Source organism: Cygnus atratus, chromosome 4 (genome assembly GCF_013377495.2).
Source record: "Cygnus atratus isolate AKBS03 ecotype Queensland, Australia chromosome 4, CAtr_DNAZoo_HiC_assembly, whole genome shotgun sequence".
In the NCBI taxonomy this organism is placed as follows: Eukaryota; Metazoa; Chordata; class Aves; order Anseriformes; family Anatidae; genus Cygnus; species Cygnus atratus.
In genome coordinates, this window is record NC_066365.1 from 33,870,904 (window position 1) to 33,894,308 (window position 23,405).

General features: G+C 37.1%; 1 protein-coding gene across 1 annotated transcript in view; it reads left to right on the forward strand.

The window, feature by feature from the left end:
• IQCM (IQ motif containing M) overlaps positions 1 to 23,405 on the forward strand; it is a 123,278-nt gene that overhangs the window by 65,768 nt on the left and 34,105 nt on the right.

Consider the following 23,405-nt stretch of genomic DNA (forward strand, 5'->3'; position numbering starts at 1 on the left):
CATAAAGATGTGCTTGTGTCTAAAGGGCACCCATAAAATGATTTCTAACAAGAAAGCATTTTGAATAAATGGCACTTATCTATAAAGTGCCCTCACTTTCTCAATTTTGTAATACAAACGTCATAATTTCTGAAGATAAGTTGTTAATAGAGTACAACCTTGCTAAATTGCCTTGGAGAGACACTGCAACTGGCTGAATGTTTTGAATTGCTTAATATGGATTTGATGCAGCTATCTCCTGTGCCAATACAGAGCATCCCATACGATCAGACTGCTTATTCAGAAATGGGACTATAAGGGATGTGTGTCTGTGTATATATGTGTGGGCAGAGTGGTAGAGAGATCTAGTAACTACCATATTGAGCTTTTTGGGTGATCATTGCGTCTTTTATGGCCATGTTACTGATCCATGGAAGGTTAAAAAAGAGAAGTACCCTTGCCTTGTGACTATTTATTCTGAGCATGGGGGGAGAAAAAGGATTCAAATTTTTAAATTAAATTTTTTCTGTCTCATTTTACTCTCACTGTTGCCTGCCTGCCTGCTTGCCTGCCTGCCTTCCTTGCTTGCTTGCTTCCTTCCTTCCTTCCTTCCATTTTGTTTCCCCCAAATGATTCTAAATATTGCTAAAAGAACAGGACCTGTAAAAATAAGTACCCAGATGTTAAATGTCCTGTCACCTTTCCATTTCCAGTAGTGAAATGGTGAGTACTGTCTTTGGCTAAGAATAATTTTGACAGTAAAAGCTTAAGTCTTTTTTATAAAATAAAACATGTAAAACATGTTCTCTTGAGAGTTTTAATTACAGCTGCATAACTACAAATTGGATTTGTATGGATCTGTTTGTTTGAAGCAGTTTACTTTTTGTAAAAGTTGGACAGTGAATATAAGATAGTAAAATTCTCATCAGAATAAAGCAAGAATATTTGTAGCAGAATGCTAATATGCATTTATATAACAATGAGCTTGCTGTCAAAATAAAAAAGTAGACTATCCTTTGTAAAGTACCTGCAATGTGAATTAGAAGTACCAGGTAGAACAGAGAAAAAAAGAATGTATGGATAGCTACTAGACACAGTGTTTTGAGTTGCTTTGCTTATACAAGCAAAGCTAATACATTAATTTGACCAAATGTGACAACAGCAATAGCTCTCTTGGGAACTAAATACAACATTGGTACCTGGTGTGAGCTTATGGGTGCTTAATGGACACTTACAAGGAAAGACATGTTTGTGATTTGCTTTTGAATTCTGATTTTTAACCTCCGGGAAACAAAGTGAGCTTCCTTTAGATCAAATGAATTTGACCAGGATTGATTCTCAAGAATGACATAAAACTATTATAGAGCATCCAAAGGCAGGCTGCACAGATGGCAAAGGGTCTAGAGGGGAAGATGTATGAGGAGCGGCTGAGGTCCCTTGGTTTGTTCAGCCCAGAGCAGAGCAGACTGAGGGGAGGCCTCATGGAGGCCTGCAGCTCCCTCACGAGGGGAGCGGAGGGGCAGGCGCTGAGCTCTGCTTTCTGGGGACAGCGACAGGACCTAAGGGAACGGCATGGAGCTGGGACAGGGGAGGGTCAGGTTGGATGTCAGGAAAAGCTTCTTCACTGAGAGGGTGGTTGGGCACTGGGACAGGCTCCCCAGGGCAGTGGTCATGGCACCGAGCCTGCTGGATTTCAAGAAGCCTTTGGACAATGCTCTCAGACACAGTATTTGATTTTTGGGTGGTCCTGTGTGGAGCCAGGAGTTGGACTCATGATCCTTGTGGGTCCCGTCCAACTTGGATATTCTATGGTTCTTTATCTTGCTCCACACAGTGGGAGGAAAAGTATGTGGCTGAGTTACTAGCTAACACATTGCTCACTGAGTAGTTAAGAACTGACTAGGATTAATCAAATGGTTTTCTGTCAGTGGTGAGGTTTAGCTGCTGGTTTCAAGAAAAAGCCAATTACAATTAAGGTCATAGTGCAGTGGTTTTTAGATTTCATACACAAGTAATAATGCTATTTCATCATATTTCATAACAATTTGTGCTGCTACTTATTGCTGATGAGAGAAAACCACTGCAATACTGCTGTACCTTGTTTGAATAAAATAAGAAAATCAGAGGTAATTAACCAATCTATTTTTTGGCCATATGTTTGAAGTATCCATTGAAATTATACACAGTAGTTCTGAAAAATATGTCTATCAATGTTTTTCAGAAAGCGGTGTAGTAGACTGTTTAAAAATACTTTTTTTCTCTGATTGACTCAAAGTGCTATGTGTCCTATTAAGGTAAATATTTACACTGAGTTCAGTGAAACTATGCATGCATGTAGGTTGGATACTGGGGCTTCTAGTTATTTCACTTTTAGATTTGCTGAAGAGTCCGGAAATAATATTTTGTTATTTAATTCATTCTGCAGTTACTGGAATTACTACTGTTAATGCTGGTTGAGGCTGTGAGGTACATAGTTGTGATCTGATCCCAGTACCTTTTGTTAGAGGCAAAATGTTGATGGCTGCAGCATACTGGTAATTGGAGTATTTTCAAATGAAATGTAAACACAGTAAGGATTTTCTCTACAATTGGCCCTTCTAAGCAACCTGTACTAAAAAAACAGATTTCTACATCTTTGTATTTGTGATCTTGATAACTACTCGTGTTTGTACAAAATATTCAGTGTTTAGGCTAAGGATATGAAACATCACATATTCTACTCAAATTTGAATCACTGCCTATAAGCCATCTCAATTTATATCAGCCTTGCCTCATGGCTTATTGTTCTGCATTTACAGAAAGGTAGTAAACCATCTCTTCATTTAAGTACAGAAGTGTGCACAATACTGCAGTGGTTAATTGGCAAATATGGTTTGAATTTACATATATTAGTGGAAGGAAAGTTTTCCTTTTTACAGGAGCTTTTAGGTTGCAAACTGGTCTGGCTTGATTTGAAACAACTAATGATAGTGCAAAACAATGAGCTCTAACAGACATGTCAAAGCAATATGTCTTCATTAAAGTCAATGCCAATTCCCTATCAAGCTCCAGACAAAGAGGGGGAGAGAGAGAGAGATGCAGGAGTTCAGAGTTCCTTGGAGAATACTTCCCTGCATGAAGTTGATAGAGGGTAGCAAAGCAGTCTGACTGCCCTCCTCACAGCTTGTGGTTTAGAGCTTGACTCATGCTGAACCTTCATCGTTTTTTGGTCCCACTGGGCCATTCCATGATAACTAGTGCCTGTTACTGGGGTTTCTGGAAAGCACTCATATGTTTGGAGGTCCAGCTCAGAAATGGCACTGTATGACTCTGAAGCTTTCCCCAGTGCACTCTGCAGTTATTTTCTCTCTCAACTTTTTCCCACTGTGGTTCATATTTGTGACATCTTATGCATAAATTGTTAAAAATAAACAACACCTAATAGCAATTTCTGTTGCAATGATGCCAGAAAAGCCTTATTTATAGAGCAGGACCCTTCTGTGTTGAGTTCTGTACGCATTCTGAAGAAAAATATGCTTCCTGCATCACTGATAGGAAATAGCCTCCTAAAACTGTTTATTTGTCATTAAACAAAATATTACAGGACGAGCAACAGGAACCCATAAATACTGTAAAAGGAACAGAAGTGTAACAGCTTTCATGCATCTGGTAAAACGCAATACTGTGTAGTTTAATTCACAGGACTGTTGTTTAATAATGTTCTCCACACCTATGTGGTAATGAGCCCTGAGGCAGACATGGACTACCATTCTGACCATTTAAGCCAAATATAACATCAAGAAATTGAAATTCCACCTTGGAAGAACTCTATGAATGAGTTAGTGATAATGAATAGAAGCATTAATAAAACGCCTTGCTAGAGCTATTGCAAAGCTTTGCATTTTCTACATAATAGTTGCTGGATCAAGGCTAAATAAAAGCCTGATCTAATGATCCCTTCAGGCCTTAAAGATTGTGGGTCATTCACCATCAACTGCAGCAAAAGCAAATAAAATCTGTATAGTATGCTCCTCACTCTGATGCCTGATTCCTTCCCAAAAGATTTACAGATTAATATGAGCTTAAAAGGTTTCAGATCTCCCACACTGCTGGAACGTTTGTCAACAGGCATGCAAAGGCCCCTGCTGGATCCAAATGCTGTCTGATCAATGCTTGTCCACAAGCATCCTTTCTAACATACCACACACATACAAACATAAGCCCGTGTTTCTCTCTCTTTTTCCTTTTAAAGGAAGGTAAATTTTGTGCTTAAAAACTTAATTTGATTGAGTGTTTTGCTGTTAGCATGTCATCAGTATGCTCTTCCTGAGGCTGGCAGATCGGAACGGGAAATTCTATTTGGGTTACCCACACAGCCTGGAGTACTCTAGGCCAGCCACCAACCTTGTTTTAACATTATTAAAATGTTACTTCTTTTTGACAGTAACTATAGTCCAAAACATCATTATGGATTTATTAAGATGTCTTGATAATAAAGTTGAGACCTAAATAAAACAAATGACCTATTCAGTTGATGAAGAGAGTTTTTGCTTGTCTGTTCACATTTGGCATGACATTTAGAATTATTCTAAAAAAAATACTTTGAAACAACAATGCAACCAGCAGAGAAGGAAATTTTTGCTTTAAATTCTCCTTTGCTGCAATGCCTACAGAATAGTTTGCAATAGTTGAACTAGTTGTATGCTGACACTGCTGCCTGTTATCCAGATTGATGCTAATTTATATTATCCTGTCTGTCTCTTCATCTTACACCTGAACTATAAAATCTTGGACTGCCTTTTTGTTTCGTCTATGTTAGAGTCTGACACGGAGGGTCCTGTTCTGGACCTAGGGCTCTGGAGCACTATCCTTATACAAATAGATTGTACAAATGCTGATGCATTGTCAAATCTGCTTTAAGGAAAGTTGGGGAACTTTTTAATTTAAATGGTATAACTTACCTACACCATATTACAGAATCACAGAATGGTTGAGATTGGAAGGGACCTCTGGAGGTAATCTAGTCCAACCCTTCTGCCAAGCAGGGCCGCCTAGAGCACATTGCACAAGATTGCACACAGGCAGGGTTTGAATATCTCCAAAGCAGGAGACTCCACAGCCTCCCTGGGCAACCTGTTCCAGTGCTCTGTCACCCTCACAGTGAAGAAGTTTTTTCTCGTATTCAGCAGGAACTTCCCATGTTTCAGTTTTGTGCCCGTTGTCTCTTGTCCTGTCACTGGGCACCACTGAAGAGAGTCTGGGAACCACTGAAAAGTCTTTGTCTATAGACAAAGTCCTTACATTTGACTGGTTTTCTATGCCAGACACCATCCTCCACCCCCAAATATAAGGAGGGATGATACCTTTCACTGTGAATCCAGTGGCAGGTTATGAGTGAGAGGCATGACACAACACAATTGCAGTACTTAACCATCACTGTATGGCCAGTGCTGGAACACAGACCAGTGTCTATGCTGGTCAGACTTCTGGGAACAGCTGGCTGGAGATTAGGCAGAAGGGACTTTATGTGGGCCAGCATTCTTCACTGCACGTGCTTATCAAAAATTTGTGAGGCATCACCTCTCAACTGAAGCTTAGGATGTTTTTTTTTTCCTGTTCTCTGTAACAAGGATACTGTTTCAGATCACTGCAATAGAGTGGCTTGATCAGGTTGCCCATCTTCTGTCTTAGCACTTTGGCCTGTCTCAGGCCAAGAAGGACAATCTCACTGGGCACCTTTCTTTTACACCTGGCAGTTTGAGTTTTCATTAATGTCACTACAAGGAATTTGTATTTTTATATAGATATTAGCAGCTTAGTTTGCTAGTACATTTTATGCAATAACATCAAGTGCAGTTCATTCCCTTGATACAATAGCACACATTTTACAACCTTTTAAAAGGTATAAGCAAATTAACATGTTTGCCCCACTGAAATGCTGCTTTGTCTATTTTACATTTTCAGACTCTTTATCTAGGAGATATTCCAAATCACCAACTGGTCCATGTAGGTAGTCCCCTTTTCATTATTACGGACCAACATGAAAAGACTGCAGCAGTGTGTACTTGCTGATTTGTCTCCAGCTCATCCTTATCAGTGTCTAGCCTCGTCTTTTCTCTTAGCTGTAGCTAGATTGTAGTAATCTGTTGAAATCTCTGGCTGTTGGCACATTAGTTTCCACACTAAGTAAATAAATGAAGTCTCTTCCACTAAAAGAACTCATCAAGTTCCCTTGTCTTGTAGGGGAATTAGCTTTTTTAACCTTTCCCATGTAGGATTTAGCTTTAATTCTTTAATTGGCTGAACAGTTCTTGAAGGCCCACCAGTATTGATGGAGCAGGTTCATTGCTTCCTATGTCTGAATGGCAAGTGTACCTGACAGAACAACTCAGGATGACATTTGCCCTTTTTGCAATTGCATTGTTATCTGCTCTTCCAGTTGTGGTCCTCTATAACACAACAGACTTTATGGCTGCCTATACAGTTTCCCCAATTTTTGAGCTCTTGATTATTCCTTTCCAAGTTTAGTACTTTGCGCTTATCTCTATTGAATTTTGTCTTATTGATTTTGGGCCTTTTCTCCAATTTATCAAGATCATTTTGAGTTTGAATGCTCTCCTGTAAAGTGCTTGTAACTGCTTCTAGTATATTGTCATCTACAAACTTTGTAAGTGTCTTCTCTATTCTGTGATCTCAGTCATTGTTAATGAAAACATTGAATAGAAATGGACTCAGTACAAACAGCTTTGAGATCTCACTTTATACTTCATCTTAGTTTTGACAGGAAATTATTTAATGACCCTTTGAGTAGGATAGTTTGATCTCTAATAGGAAAAAATGAATCAGCAGAAAATATGTTCATAAAGATTAGGGAGCTATTAAGAAATTCACAAATTCTAGCATAGGATAGCAGTATATGGGAGAGAAATTAAATGTTCATCATTTGTTGCTACAAATATGTCTATTATATGGTTTAAGAAAGTTTCTTCTCCACTAAAATGTGAAGAGGTTTATCACTGCAGTAGTCTGGGTCAGAAGGATATGGTTTAGGTTTCTAAAGTTCAAAGAACATCTTGCTGTCTATGAGGAAATGGACCATATAAACTGACTTAACTATCACTCCTTTTAAAATATATATTACAGTATTTATATTTTAGCATATGCATAGTACAATATATCTATAAATGTATGTGGGTAGGTGTTATAGAAAATGTAAAAATAGAAGACCTGTAATGTATCTTGAAAAGAAAAAAAGGAAAAGAAAAGAGATCTATGTCCAGTGAACAGAAATAATTTTCTGAATAAATCTGAATAATCACTGCGTCCATACTCCAAGATCTCTTTGACAAGGTGATGAATGTAAAGATCTTAAACATCTAATTTAATAAATATGAAAGGAGAATCATTCTAATATGCAGTTTATGGATTAATTTACAGAATATATGGGTTTAATCTTTTTTGCTGATTTTTATCCATACTTTCAAAGCATAATATTTTTTCCAATACTGCGTTGTTATAGATAAGTATATATTATTCTCATTTCTTAGATGGAGAAATAAGAAAAAGAGTTTAAATGGTTTGTCTCTTATCATATATTGGATTAGTGGTAGAAGTTTAGCCAGAATTGTTTAAAGTTGGCTGAGAACTGGTTCTTACTTCTATGGTCATGAGATAGATGCATATTCAAAGAAGCATCTTATATTTTTATCTATCTGTCACATATATATGTGTTTGCACACTCACACTTAGCCCTCTTCCCCAGACATATACTTAAAAATTTTGATTTTAATAAGATTGTTCTATTCTGTCATCAGCTTAACACTTAATTTTCAATACTTTCTTAAACCTAATTCATATTCACAGAATTCCTTACGTGTGCAAAGCTAGTCTTTGGTTCCTACCACGATGTAGATTATTTGAATAACAACTTTTTGTTATTTAAAACGTCCTTTTGCATGACCCTGTAATCTATTTTTTGCATTTTAAACTCTCTCAAGTTAGATGGTATAAACTTGAACAATCACCTGGTTGACATAGATATGCTTCATTTTTTGAAGAATAACCCTCTAGAGAACAACTTGCCCACCCTTCAAACCTAAAGCAAAAAATAATTTTAAAGCAAAATGATATTGTGCAATATCATCACATCAAACACCTGTGATAACAACAATTTATGTTGGTATAAACCATTTAAGTTCGTTTCCAGACAAATATCTTGAAGTTACAGGTTGTTAAGATTCTGCCCTTTTCAAATCTGGTTTTAAAATGACATATTATAATTAAAGAGCTTTATAATTAGATGAATCCTATTATTTAGGCATTCTGTGTATCAAGACTTACCAAGACCTTTTCTTTATTTCCTATCAGACTATGATCTTTTGGCATTCTGTTTTGTAGTATTCCTCAGCCTAGAAAGTACTTAATTTTTTTCCCTAAATTATCTTCTGCATTCTGTTCAGTAGAAGGATTAAATACTTGTCTGGTTGTCATCTGTTATAGCTGCTTGTCCAAAACTGACACAAAACATCCTCTTTAACCATATGACTCTCCTAAGAATTACCAATCCTCTACCAGCATGTGATTTGGCTATCAATGTTTGTGTTTCTCCTAAAGAAAACAGACTTGGTTGTCATTTTTGATGAAGAGTAACTTTTATAACTATGTTATTTGGCTTGCTGTGATTACATTTTGGTCTCAGTTCTGTTATTCTATCTGAAATTGAGTTTTAGTAGTCTTGCTAATGTCGTCTGTCACCCAGCAAGCAGCTATGTTTCTGCACTGGGGGACATCTATCACTGTGACCGTATTGGTGGAGGTCATGATCTCTGGTTCATGAATTATTATTTTTAGTTCTTTAAGTTGTACTGAAAGCTGTATAATCGTGGTAATTTATTTTTAATCCAATACTTGAAACTGCACCCCTTGTGTTGGATGCCTTCATATGTTATTGGGATAACCATCAAACTGGAAAGAAAAAGCCTCTGGACCATATGTGGAAGATAGGATCCAAAATGTCTCTCTGAATGTCTCTTCAAGACAGCATCTAATAAATCTCTGTGGTAGACGACTGAATACTTTGGGATACCCATTAACAGACTGCTTTTTCTTAGAGAAATAAGTCAACACTGTAAGCTAAAAGTTGAATTTAATGTATTTTTACTGCTTGGAAAACTATAGAAAACTATGGTTTTCTGCATTTATATATTATACATGTTTTCTTTTAAATTGAAATATAAAAGTAAATAACATCTATCTGTATATTTCCTAGTTTCTTATCCAAGAACATGCAATTAAGAGTATATGTAATTTAATACAGTGATGGATAAAATATCTGTAACTCTTGTTTTAAAACCATCCAGACTAAATGATTAAGTCTCAAATAGGTATTTCAAAGTGTATTGTCTTCTAAATATACAGACAGGCCCTCACCTGTAGGATTTAATCTAGAGGCCAGTGACATCAATAGAGAAACTGATTAAGCTCATCACTCTGAATACTTTGACTTGGCTGTAAGTTCAGAGAAATATGGGTATCTCTCATTTAAGTATTGGCAGAGTACTGTCACACTATATTAAATATTTTTTGAGAGTAATTAAATAATAAATTAAGTCACTTAATATCCCCTTTTTTAAAAGAGTTCATGATATCAATCGGATTAAATCTCTGTAAAACGTAAGTTGAAAGTTTATGCTAGTATAATGGATATAGTTACTAAAGCAGCTTTTGCTTTTGTATTCTTTCCACTACTGGAAGGCTATGTGAATGTAACAGAAATTGTCCAGGTTATAAAAAAAATAAATAAAGTAAGTAAGATTTTTGTTATTGTCTTTAATCTGGAAAAAAAATAAGCAGCTATGTTACGTAGCTTTGCTTAGGGTTCATTCTGTTTAAATTCTGTAGAAAAAATTTGCAACAAAGTCCCTGGAAGTTTTGCAAAGATTTATTGATTTCATCAATATTTCTTGGTCAAGGAAAAATGGGGCAATATATTATGAGATGGTATTTTGACAGTAGTCTATTTTATTGGCGGTTTCTGGACTGCTTTTTCTTTTTTCCAGAACTTTCTTCTAATGAGGAGTAGGAAAAGAATCCCACTTGTAGAGTAACTAGTGGGAACTGCTTTGTTTTAGTTCTACAGATGTAACAGGGTTAATGGTATGTTTTCTGTTAAAGACATGTAAACATTTGAAATTGCGTGATCTAGAATAGCAATTATATTTTTATTAATTTTGCTATTTGACATATCCTTGCCATTTTGAAACAAAATGGCACCCGGGTAACAATTAAAAGCTGTTTGGACTTTCATAGCTTGAGCCTATGTTTGCTAAGTTGAAGTCAAATCTTCCACTGACAGAAATGATACAGGAAAAAACATTTTTTACTTTCAGAAATTATCATGAAGCCACTGATTTGTGTAAACTAATATTTCTCATATTTAAGCCACTGCTCATAGATTTCCAAGTCCACGTGGAACATCCATACACAGAAGTGGGATCTTGAGAAGCTCACAGATCTGTGTTTATGCTGTGTGTCAGATTATGGTGTGGTACTGTCCAAGACTGTGGACCCTGGCACAACTAGGGCAGAATCAGGCCTTTCGTGAAAGCACTAGGAACAAAAGTACTTATTACACTGGTTCTTCCTTTCCCTTGAACATGAAGTCATTCAAGCAATACTTCATGCAGAGGAAATCTACGTGCACATTTTCTGTTATTAAATACATTGTCAGAGATACCTGAACATAATAAGTCATGAAATGTACTGGCCACGAATATAATTATAGAAATAACAGGGAAAGGGGAGAATGTAGATAACTACCAAAATTGTCTGAATATGAGTGTAACAGGGAAATCATTTTTTTGGTGCAAAAAGTACAAAGTTCAATTTGGAACAATATGAAATTCTTTTATTCTTCTGAGTTCAGCTAGTACATAATTAAAATTTACAAGAAATATCACGCGCATGACATTTCAGCCAAATAGTGAAACATTTGGCATAGTAGCATATCATCTGCTATCTTTAAAGATAGGAAGTTTATTAAGTTTTGGAGTATCTTTGTTTATAATCTTGGCTCTGCCAAATGCAAACATCTTCCTAATTATCTTCAGACTTCATTTATGACCTAAACAGGTTTGAAGGCATCTAATTATCTTTTCATCCCAAATCTACTGACAGTGTTTGTATGTATACCCCAACAAGGAGGTATTGAAGCACAAAGGATAATTTTACTTTTTTTCTACCTTGGTGTAAAACATCCATCCTTTTAAATGAATATAATGTTGAGGTAGATCTTTTCTTAAATGTTCACAAGGAATAATTTGTCATTGTGTTGTTGAAAACCTGAGATGGAACAACCTGTGTAGTATGTTTCCCTCTGTTACCTTAGGAGATGTATCTCATCAATGTTTTCCATTTAACCCTTCCCTAAAGCATGGTATATCCTCAAAAGAATAGATTTCAACTAGCACGGTTTTTGAAAAAAAACCAACTGTATACTGTATGAAATATAAATATGTAGCACTTGCTTAATTACTGAAAACTGTATAACATTTCAGGCTATCAGAAAGGCCATTTTAGAGTATGGTGAGCTTTGGATGTTTTTACAGAACATTAAATCCAAAATCATATTTTAAAGTATGAGCCAGGACTGGCATTAGGACTTGGTCTCTTCAAAAGCACTGGCAAAGCTCTCATTAACAGCAAAGTTAAATGATTAGAGGATTACGTAAGAAACTCAAAGGTAACTCTCATGTACCATCTATATGTTCCCCACCACCCTGCTGTCCTCAGTCAACATGGGAGATGAGGTTAATTTATGTGAGGTAACAGCTGAAACTGAAATTCTGATGTCTTTTGTTGGTTTGTGTCACAACCTGAGTGTTATTTAAACATTTTTTTTCTTCATATTTAATAGTGGATAATACTCTAAAGGCCTCTTTTAAACAGCTAATGTTCCCTTTGGCACTGAAATCCACTTACCTTAACTGACTTCTGTTATACTTCAACCTGATTCTCAGAGTCACAATGGTAATGTTCATTTTAATGTCCCAATAGGCTCTTAGTATTCATCAAATATTTGATTTACATTTTCTAATAAGGTTTATGGAATGCAGAAACATGAAACCCATACTCTGCCATGATTCTAACTACCATGTCTTTCATTAACATTGTGAATTATTTCTCCAAAATAATTAAAATCTGTAATTGAATATACTAGAATAATTTTGGAAAATTAGTTTAATTATTCCAGTGCTTCTATTTGGAAAGATCACATCATTTATAAAAACAGAATAGGCAAATATGAATTTACTTTCCCAGTATCCTGTTGTTTAAAGTCACCTTTTAAGAAAACATATATACTTGAAATGCATATGCTTGTTAAGCACCAGGGTTATGATACAGATGTTTTCTCCTGTAGAATTCTACTGAAAAAAATAATAATTAATTTTCATCTCAGAATTATTTCAGCAATTAATAAGTGTGTTCTTCTCTTTAGGAATTTGTGGCGTGTGATTTTCTGTATGCATATTGTAATATAGAAAGTATTCTCTAACTCAGCTAGCTGTTGTATATTTAGTGACAGTAAAACTGAGTACACAAATGAAGCATGTATACTATACAAAGTATTATTTATACTAGAGAAATCACCACACTGTATACAGAGACAAAAGTGCAACTGAAATAACCAGAAATTGAATTGAAAGGGTTAAGAATTCCTTGCCTCTCCGCAGTTTTGGAAGTATACTGCTGCTGTGTGGGCAACTGCAAAGACTTGCTAGAGTTCATCAGTGGCTTCCTGTACAAGAAGCTAAGGAGGCTTGTGATTCATCAGGGACATGACCAGAAAGTCTGAAAACTGTCCATAAACCTCCAAACAGCACTTTGCAGCTGCTGCTGCAACCTCTTGGGTTGTGGGACTGAGTGGTGTTTTAGCCATTATAAATGGGGGTGGGAAGTATATTGAAGAGAGCAGAAAAATTAGGCTAAAAGAAAACCTGGCCTGGATAAATTGCAGGAAAGAGAACCGGAGTGATGGAGGAGGAAGGGGTGATCAATACAAAGAATAAGACAACCTTGGTAACTTAAAAAAATGAGAAAAAAAAAATCTGTGTCTCTAGCTGCTCTGGTGATACCAGTCATTTCTTTGGCCTGATGTCAAATGGTACCAGCTGGGGGCTTGCTCCCAGCAATCATTGTATCTGAATTTTCTAAGTTACTAGGCTGATACAGTATGAGCAAGCATAGGACACACACAGTTATACCAATGCATTGCTCCCCTGTCTAACTTTGGCTACACAGAGGGCTGGCAAGTGAACGCCTTCCAGGCTGGTCATACCATACATATATAGAAGCAAAGGCTTCACAAACTGCACATTCCAGTTGTGGCAGTCCTTCTGTGGCACATTTCTCTTGTGATGCACCCAGCACTTCTCACAAGCTGAACCGATTCCTGTATTTCTTTCAGTATGGTTTGTAGTGCTAAAATTACAGAATTTTAAGTGGCTCATGTTTGTGTTCCTTCAGGTGTTGCCTCTGCTGCGTGATGGAATATAGTTTATATCACTGCTTGTGCTAGCTCTTGAACCAAAACAGTATCACCAAGTCAGCACACATGCAGATCTTAATTAGCCTTGCTGACAGATGTGACTAATTAGTCCAGATTTAACACAACTCTCGCCATGCTTCTGGGAGCTGAGCTGGTATTGCCATGTGGTACTGTGTCAGCATGCTTGTTCAGTCATGGGGGACCAACGAGTGGGCTGGGTCACCAGCTACTGCTCCCACTTTGCGAGACCTTATGGCACAGAAGTGCTTAGGCTCTCACCAGGTTTAACCTCAAGGAACAGACAAAGGTGTCTTACATGGCACCCTTCTAAATTTTGTTTCCACACTTAGCCTGCCAACATTTTGTGTTCTTCAGTTCACGTCAGAGAATTTTTTGTTCATCCAGACACTTGATCTTTCCATTCTTGTCTGTCTTGCTGGCCTGCGAGGTGGACCTGCAATGTCAGAATCCCCTTTCCAGTCCCAACAGGAGCACAGGCCCTGTGGGGACACTACTCATGAAGGCTCCTGGCTTTCATGATTTGCCTTAGATGTCGTGAGGTAAGTTCTGAGAGCAGAGACAGTGAGCAGGGCAGAGGGGCAACTCTTGGGCCAGGCACCTGCCAGGGATGTCGTTTGCAATATCCTTCCCAAACCCGGTATCAGGAAAAGTGGAATCAGATGTTTTGTCTAAAGACAATTATTTTCTATGGTAGTGGTACAAGAGAGAAGGAACAGAACCTGTTTGATCCTACCTTGTTTCAGTCTGCTTCAGTTTCAAATCACTGGCTGGTATTTTGTCCCCTAACCTTACTCAGTTTCATATGTGGCTCCTGCAGAGTGTATGAAAATGTTGCTGACTGCAGCATAGGAAGGACAAATAAAAGCCATGTGAGGGGAAGATGGGGTATATAGTAGGAGAGGAATAGGAGACTATTCCACTGTGTTCTTCCCTCCAGGCAAACAATGTTAAGCGGTTGAATTGCTTAGTGAATATTACTCTTTTTATCTGGTCTTTTTCCATGCATTTCACCAAACTGAATAGTGATTGTTATTAATAAGTGAGATTTTAATAGGTCTTATAAAAATACTGTTCCATGCAAAGATTGCTGATTTGGCCCGAAAAGCTATTACAACAGCTGCATATAACCTTTTTTTTTTTTTTGAGAGAGAGAGAGAGAGAAATACTAGAGTTCGGACAGCTGGGGCTGTGTGTGTGCAGTGAGGGCAGAAAATGGCTTTTATTGTTGTCCTATTGTTTCAAGAAAGGTGACCATTGAGTAACCTAAGAATTCTTGGAGCTGTTTAGCACTTTCCCTGTTCATGCTAGAGAAGATACACATACACTGCTAATGAGCAGAATGCAGCTTTATGAATTTGTCTGAATATTTTCCGTGAGACAATTTCCTTTACTACTGAAATCGTTGGCAGAACCCCTCCCATTGGTTTTAATGAGGAAGGATTGGACCTTTAATAAGCATCATAGTCACGTAAGCTTGGGATTTGTTTTTTTAGCATCATGCTTTTTAAGTGATTTTAGTTACTGCCTGCAGTGTATACAGCTGTGAACTTGGATAATAAATAAGGACTATTTCTATGAAGAAACCTTTGGCAGCAATTTTTGCTTTGCTGAGGTAAGCTGTTAGTCATCTGCCACCAAAGGGTAATCAGCTAGATTTTAAATATCGCTGTGTCTTTCTACTTTTACTGTATTTTTGATTAGTCAATAAATATATGTTCAGTCTATTTCCAAAGCCCAGCAGTCACTATAGAGGCAAGATAGATAGCTGAAAAGAAACAAACTAACAGCAGCTAATTGTAAAGCTTTTGGTTGCTTTAAGAAAAGGTTGGCCTCACATGGAAATTAGTGGAAGGTGGTAAAGCTTCATTATAAAAAAAATCACAACCAAAAAATTGTGTTGACAGGTGGTAAAGTGTGTTCTCAAGACTGAATAAACTTATTCACTGAAACTAAAAGGGAAGACAGAAAAGCTACAGTCCCTGATATGAAAGGTGAATTTGAGCTTGAGAACCCTGCAGGCAAACACAGCTCAGATTCAAGAACCTAAATTTAAGCTTTTAAATCCGTATTTAGTAACCTGCCTGATTTTCAGAAGAGCTTACTACCCGGTCAGGGACAATGTCTTGTTTAATAAAATAAGTATAGAGATTAGAGAAGAATCACGGTTTTCTATTCTTCATTGTTGTAAAATAATTCAGAGCCAAAAATCTGTACCATTCTAAATCTCCATATCTCAAAACAAAAAGTGCTGAAAAAGTCTAAGAAGAAGTTATTATTAAATGGACTGTGTGAGTGGAAGTGTTAGGCATATTGAGGGGAAAAAAAGGGAATGGCCTGACAAGGTTAAGCAACAACAGACGTATCCTGGCTTACAGGTGGAAAGTAAAGAAATAAGCAGTTTGGGTTCTTACTCAGCCAAAAAGAGAGTTTGCCTGTGATGCATTGGCTATATTCAGTCATTGGATACACCTCAACAAAGCATCAAAAAAAGTAATGGCTTATCCACATCTATAGAAATCCTTCTGATAAATAAGGAACATGGTGTATCAGCAGGTATTTTTCTGAAACCTCTGCTATTTTTTATCTGTGATATGGATGCAGATGAGGATGTGCACTATGCAGATGACTTTTTTGTTCAAATCTGGTTTGAGTAAACCTCCAGTTGGTATTTTAACTTGTAAAGCTGATAGCTGGGATGCAAAATATTTCTTCACCTCAATACAAGTCTTTCCTTAAAAAGATTTCATTCATCATCAGGATCATATCTGTTATCATGTAGCAAATCCTTTCTCTTTTCCACCCAGTTCAGTATGAGGAATTTTCATTTAAAAACAGAAAGGTAAATAAATAACATAAAGAATTGCTGTTGCACAAAATAGTCGGGTTTGATTGTGCAGTTATAACAGATATAAAACTGGGAGCGCTTTAAGGTCCATGGATAAAACTGTGAAGAGAGACTGATCAAATATGCCACTTCCAAGATGTCAGTCAAGTTTTCAGTGTAGGTATGGATGTTCGCAGATGTTCAGCTATTGATTTTCCAGCACTAAATCTTCACTAGTGCATAAGCATGTATGTCATACAGTATTTCAAATGATAGAATTTAAGGTTTCAGTTAGATGACAACTTTTACTGCATGCCACTTTTCTCTGACTATGCCAGTTTTCAGGAGAAAGCTGTCTCCTTCAGCTCTTTGGGCTATATTCAGCCATTGGCTATACTTCAACAATACATCAAATGAATTGTGCAATCTGAGCATGGAAGATGAACTTAGTAAGAGTTTGGACCACATTGTTCATTTTGCATATCCCAGTTGTTCTTAATCTGTGGAATGTAGGAGTGCCTTAGAGGACATCAGCAGGTAATAGTAGCCCAAACTGTGAATCTGTAAACGGTCTCTGTTGGAAAATAAATGAACAAAAAGCAAAACAACAACAACAAAAACACCAAACCAAAAGAAACCAAAACAAAAGCACAGCAATAGTCAGAAAAACCGAAACACCTAAAAAGTTGCAAAATGTATTACAGCCAGCCAGTGCTTAGCTGTCACGGACAGCAGATAAACATACAAAAGGATTAGTTTGCATCGAGGCCTGGGGAGTAGGGCACAAGACCAGAACTGCAGAAGTCTGCACATTATGCCCAGCTTCACTGTGGGCTTGCTGGGCAACCTGAATAGTTGTTTCATATTTTTGTTTCTTCCCAACACTCTGTCTCAACTATTTCTGAGCTGTTGTGACAACGAGGAAGTTGATGGAAAATCAAGGTTTGGACTGTAAATGCCCCAGGGCAGAGGACCATCCTGTGTGATGGTACAATGTCTGGCACAATAAGGCTGGTATCTCCATGGGGGACTGAAGGCATTACTATAATGTAAGTATCAATATTTTAATCACCTGCCTTATTTCATCTGTTATCTCACAATTGTTTAGAGTAATTTGGTCATTTGTTTCTTTTGCACGTTTAAAATGGTCCCAGGGAGACATCACTGGATTGAAGTTCAGGGATTATGAGGACCTGATTATTTAAATTCCCTGCACCTGTGGGGGTTTCTTTTTGATATTGCATGTTTCAAACTGAATGTTCACTAAATACAATGAATTTAAAATATGGAAAAAAATGAATTAAATGAAAACATTAGAACTGCATCTAAGTTTATAATCAGCATGATGTGGGGGATGGAAATGAATGTGGAACCCAGCTGAACAGTGTGTTGGCATAAGAACTCTTGACTTACAGCTGTTCCTTTGTTCTTTTTTGTTTGTTTTACAGCATTTTTTTTTCCAGAAAACCTTACTTTGCATGAAAGACAAATTCATATGAGAAGATTGTTTAGCTTTGTGCATCATAATTTAAGCAGAGTGAACTGAAATGTGTTAAAGTTGCACAGCATTCTGATGGAGTGGGCAGTTTAGCCTAATAGGTCATTTCTGTCCAAAATTCAAAAGTAGTCTTTTTCTGAAATGCAAAAATGAACCTAGAAATATTCTTACTCTCTAGTAAGGCTAACATGTCTTTATTACCAGAATTACTGGGATAAAAAAATAAAAATCTGTTACAAGATACATGGAAATAGCTTGTAAATAGCTTCTTCAGACAGTGAAATAATCAAACAGATGGGGAAGGGTGAAGGACTCTGTCTGGTAAGCATTCATAGTCTACTGCAAGTAGTTCTGGGGTCCTCATAAGATTTGGTTTCAACTTTTCCTTTTTCCAAAGGAACCAGGGAAGAAAGCTACCACCCACTTTTCCTGTGGGAGCATAGAACAATGCAGTTTGGAAGGAACCTCAGGAGGTCTCATATTCTACCCTCTGCTGAAAGAAGACAGCTATGAGGTCAGAACAGGTTGCTAAGGATTTAACCTATTATGAACTTGAAAACCTGCAAGAATGGAAACTGCAAAACCTTGGGCAGGCTGTTCACTTCCTTGACTGCCCTCATGGTGAATAAGTTTTTCCTTTTATCGAGTCAGTCTACTTTGCTACTTACTTATTTATTTATTTATTTTTAAATTTGGGATTTTAAAGTTCCTATGCTTTCCCTAACCTGAAAAGATTCAAATCCATGTTTCCATCCTCTCAAATTAATTTCTTAATCATTGTGATATATGCTAATTTGGTGGTTGGAGTATATTACTTTTGGAAATTGTTCCGGTGGGCAGAAAGAGCTCTACGAGTCACTAGATGAGAGAAAGAGATCTAGGGGAAGCAGGAGCCCAGTCTTGGGGCCCAGGGATTCAGTGACCATGAGAGGAAGAGGAGTTTGGTTTCTGGTCCATGTTGTCATAATTGTTGTTATGTGTTTCATGTTAAATAGTCACTGGATAATGTACATAAATAGAATCAGAACCAAACTTTTCTTGCCACCCAGAAGAGTATCTTATTTAGTGCATTAAAAAGTCATGTCATGGTTTTAGGATTTGTTTTTTTTTTCCACAGTTTCATCTTGTAGCTTGAATGTTATTTGTTGATGTTGTCCAGGTCAAACATGAAAGATAACATATCCTGCATAGCCAAGTGGTGAGTGATCTATTTAAACAGATGAACTTTGAGCCTTCTCTCCCTAAAGTGGTTTAGTCAATGCTTTAGCATCCATGTTTAATCACATGCCTGTTACAGAACAGAAAGCACTTTTACTAACCCCTTTTCAGGACATCTTAAGCGAAAGTGGCCACATTCACCACTTAGTGTCTAGCTGTTACACCAGCTATGTGGCAGCCCATTCTCTTAGGGCACCCACTGAGTGGCTCTGTTATGGGGCATGTTTGTTCCCTGCCAGTTTGTGAATTTGGGTCAGGTTTGGGTATAACGAAAGACAACCTTCATTAGATTCAATGGCAGTGGTGTTAAATGAACAGTAGAAGTGTCTTTCCCACCAATATCTGCCCCCAGGTTCTCCAATTTACAATGAAATTAGAAAACGCAATAAAAAAAAATCTCAAATTTCTCAGGTTATTATTAATTTTTTCCTTCCCACCAATTTTCATTCCCACAGCAATGTGATTGCTGGTTCATTTGTTGCAGAAATTGAAGTGCACAAGGCACAGAAGTGTAACAGTGGAAGGGATTGTCTCATGGTTCGGGTGGCTGAATGCCACTGTGGGGACTGGATTCCTCTCCTACCTTCAGCACCATATTCTAATGGGATCATAAGCAGATCTCTTCAATGAGAGTTTTCACAGACTTTTTACAGATATTTTCTGTTTATGGGCATGCTAAAAGCTCGTATATAAAGTACAAGTAAACAGGGTCTACATAAATAATGACTTTTTTTCCCCCCTTGAATACTTAGTTGTATCAAAGCAGGCACCCGAATTAGTGAATATGTAGCAATGTGGCCTTAATCTCTCTGTGCTTCAATTATATGATTTCTTAGAGGTGTTGTGAGGATAGATTAATTATAGTGAGAGCTGAGAGCACCACAAAAAAGCTGAGAAAACCACAAAAAAGCCTATGAAGAAATTGGTAATTTTGTATTCAGCGCAGGGTTTTGATGATGTATGCTAAATAAGGTCTGGAATCAAACACAGAAGGATGAAGATAAAAAGAAAAACTGAATAGCTCCCCATTCAGTTAGTGTCCATTTTATACACTGAATAAGTCCTGCAAGGGGAAAAAATACAGCATTAGTTCTCACATTTTATAACTTCTGAGTTCTTCAATCTGTAAATTTAATATTTGTGTAGTATGAGATTAAAGAAAATGCACAGAAGAAATGGCACAAAAGAGTGTTCCTCCATGAGGACATCTCATAGATTTCATTTAAGCAAGATATAAGAGTTTGTGCAAATTTTTATGTACAAAGAGCTTTTGTTATTGTTGTTGTTAGTGCCGGAAATGAAGCTGCTTGTTATCAGGAAACTTCTCAGCAGCTGCCTAGCCAGCAGGCTACCACGTTTCCTTGTCCAGCTACATGGTGCTGTGCACAGCAACTACATCTGGGGGTAGCAAATACGCTTGGAAGGGATCTAATATTCCTGACCAGACCTGATGGGTCTGCCTTTTTGTGAAAAGGAATTGAAGTGTAGGATTCAGATACACTGGAGCTTAATTTTTAAGCTTTATGATTAGACGTACAGTCTTTACTGCCCTCACCTGTACTCTAAGCCTCCCGTGTGAATCACAGTCCTCTCTGGAACCAAAAGGCAAAGGAAGCCTCAGTTTTTAATTTCTGCGTGTCAGTCACTCGAGCAGAATTGATAACCCATTCGCAGGGATTACTAAAGCTACACATTTCACAGGTAAAGGAAAACTCCCTTTTTGTTTGGTAGCTTCGTGGCTGTAATTAACATTTCTGTTTAGGTCTAATTATAGTTTTTGTATCTTAGCCATTATGCTAATGGTGTTGTTCAGTAGTATGTGAGATTGCATTCATTATCACTGGTGAATTAAACCTTTATTAAAGAAAAAATCCCCCAGGCCTCATTCTGAAGTTAAGTAATTATTCATTTGGTTTTATCCTGGCAATTAGCTTATATACTGTAGCACTCATGATTGAGTCTCTATACCTCCCTAGATGAGATTAACCCATCATGGTAAATAAATGCCTAACAGCTCCCAGCGTATTGTTTTAACCACATTATTATATAGAAAAAAGAAAAAAGAAAAAAAACACCACCAAAAAAAAAACAACTCATCATTCAGTAAAACGGCTTTCTTGTTCCTAGCAGACAATACAGTGTGAAGGAAATTGTGCTGGACATTTGGGGCTCTGTGCAGCAAAAGTAATAACAAATGAGTTTATGAAGCCCTCCAACAGAGCAGTTAATTCTTTCTTCAACTGCAATGACTTCCTTGGTCAATATGCTTTCTAACTGAGATATGCACTATACTCGGCCACACTCGCCTAGTAAATCAAGCCTTCTGAAAGCTTCCAGACATAAATAAATTTCCTGGGTGAGGTAGCCTAGCTCTCAGTCATGAGAGGGAAAAGAATATCGAGGAAATTCTTATTGTCCCGTCTCTACATATTAACAGTTTGTAAGTGTCTCATGTGCACTACTGAATTCAACCATACTTCACTGAAGAAAGATTAATTTTTATGCCTATGTTACCAGTAGAACATGGAGGCATGGAGAAATTAGGCGATTTACCAACAGTCACACAAGAAATCATCAATAGAAACAGACGCTGAATGTGGTTTCTTGGTGGCCTAATCAGATGTTTTTACTGGTGTTAACAGTTTTCTTTCTCATATCTCTTTCAAGCACACATTCAATTTAGAAATCTCTTACAAAATTTCAGTCAAATGCAGGAGTCTTTATTCTGTTTCAAGTCTCTTTTTACTACCCAAATCGTGTTATAATTCTTCATAATTGGGGCAGCCATTGTACTGCCTTTAATTACAGATACAGTTTTTAGAAGCATTTTAACATGGAAACACCTTAAAAGCATTAAATGCATCAATCAAACATCCTTGATTCCATACAAGCCTTCACTGATGGCTCATATATAATCATTGCATAATGTAAAACCTAACATACTACCACAGTCAAAACATTAATCATCTATCTGGGAGTTTTGCCTCAAGAAGTAATTTAGGATTTGACCTTGAATTTGAGTAGCTAGCATATATGAAATGCAGGCATTATGTTCACTGTGTTTTGAACCCAGGCTATTTAGTCTGTCTATGGACAGATAGAAAAAATTAGTATACATTTATTTTTGATAAGCATCATTTAATCTTTGTATATTCTGGCAATACCTATCATATACCCACAGGATCTAGGAACCGCCTTAAATATCTCCACTTTCAATTCCAAATGCAAGCTGCTTGTCATTAACCTTGTGTCAATATCAAATATGTGAAGCACAGCAGACATAAAATAAATAAATGAAAAATAATTTTGAAAACTGTCACATAATTTTCCCATTGGAGAAAAAAAAAGGGGACCATAGTGCTGTTCCTGTCCTTTAATGCATTTCATGAAAGTATTTCACTTCAGAGTCTCAAAAGTTATCTGCCTCACCTGCATTACCATCAGTGTAAACTGCATGCCTAAATATCTTTGAGTATCTGGGCTTCAGCTCCATGCAGCCGAAGTTAGGATAAAAATCTGAATGGAATTCAAGGTCATTAATAAATCCTATTAAATTATTATTAAATTATGAAGTTTATATGGAATTATAGATTGCATGAAAACACAATATTATTTACAGTAGATATAATCCCACCTCTTGGGATACTAAAAAGGTTGCTTAATTAATATTCATAAAGTGTTTAAAAATAATAGTGATAAATAAGTGCTGAATTTTATTGTACTATACTAGACATCATTACTCTAATGGATTTCAGCTGTGTACTGTAAGGCTTCCACAGAGAAGTCATTCTCATCCAAATGTGCTCTCCAGACCAGTGCATATCTTGAGGGCTCAGTAGCAATGTGACACAATGATTAGGGAGGTGCGATTCCCAGGCTTTGCACATAGTCCCTTACTTTGTAGAGTAGCAAAAACATTGCTATGGAAAAGAAGCTCACAGTGGAAAAAAGGAAGCATATATATGACCTGCTAATCAAGCCAAGATGAGTGCTAACTGATATTCAGGGGGAAAGGAGGAGAAAACTTGTGCTTTAGCTGAAAAATAGTCCTGTCAGATTGCATTAAGAAGGCTTCTGTATTTGACTGTGTGTCAGTTATTTTGTGGCAAACCTCTCAGCTTAGGAGTAAATCTATTTTTTATTTCCACAACAGGAAAAGAAATCAGGCTTTGTTTTTATCCCTCCTGCATTATCGGGAATCATGCTTTCATGGTAATTAATATCCTAAAGACCAAATGCTTTCTTCACTAATACCTATTTAAGTGAAATGCTGCCTGTCCCCTGACCAACCATTGTTGGGATGCCAGCATGTAATGCCATAACTCAAGGCATTCATTGCA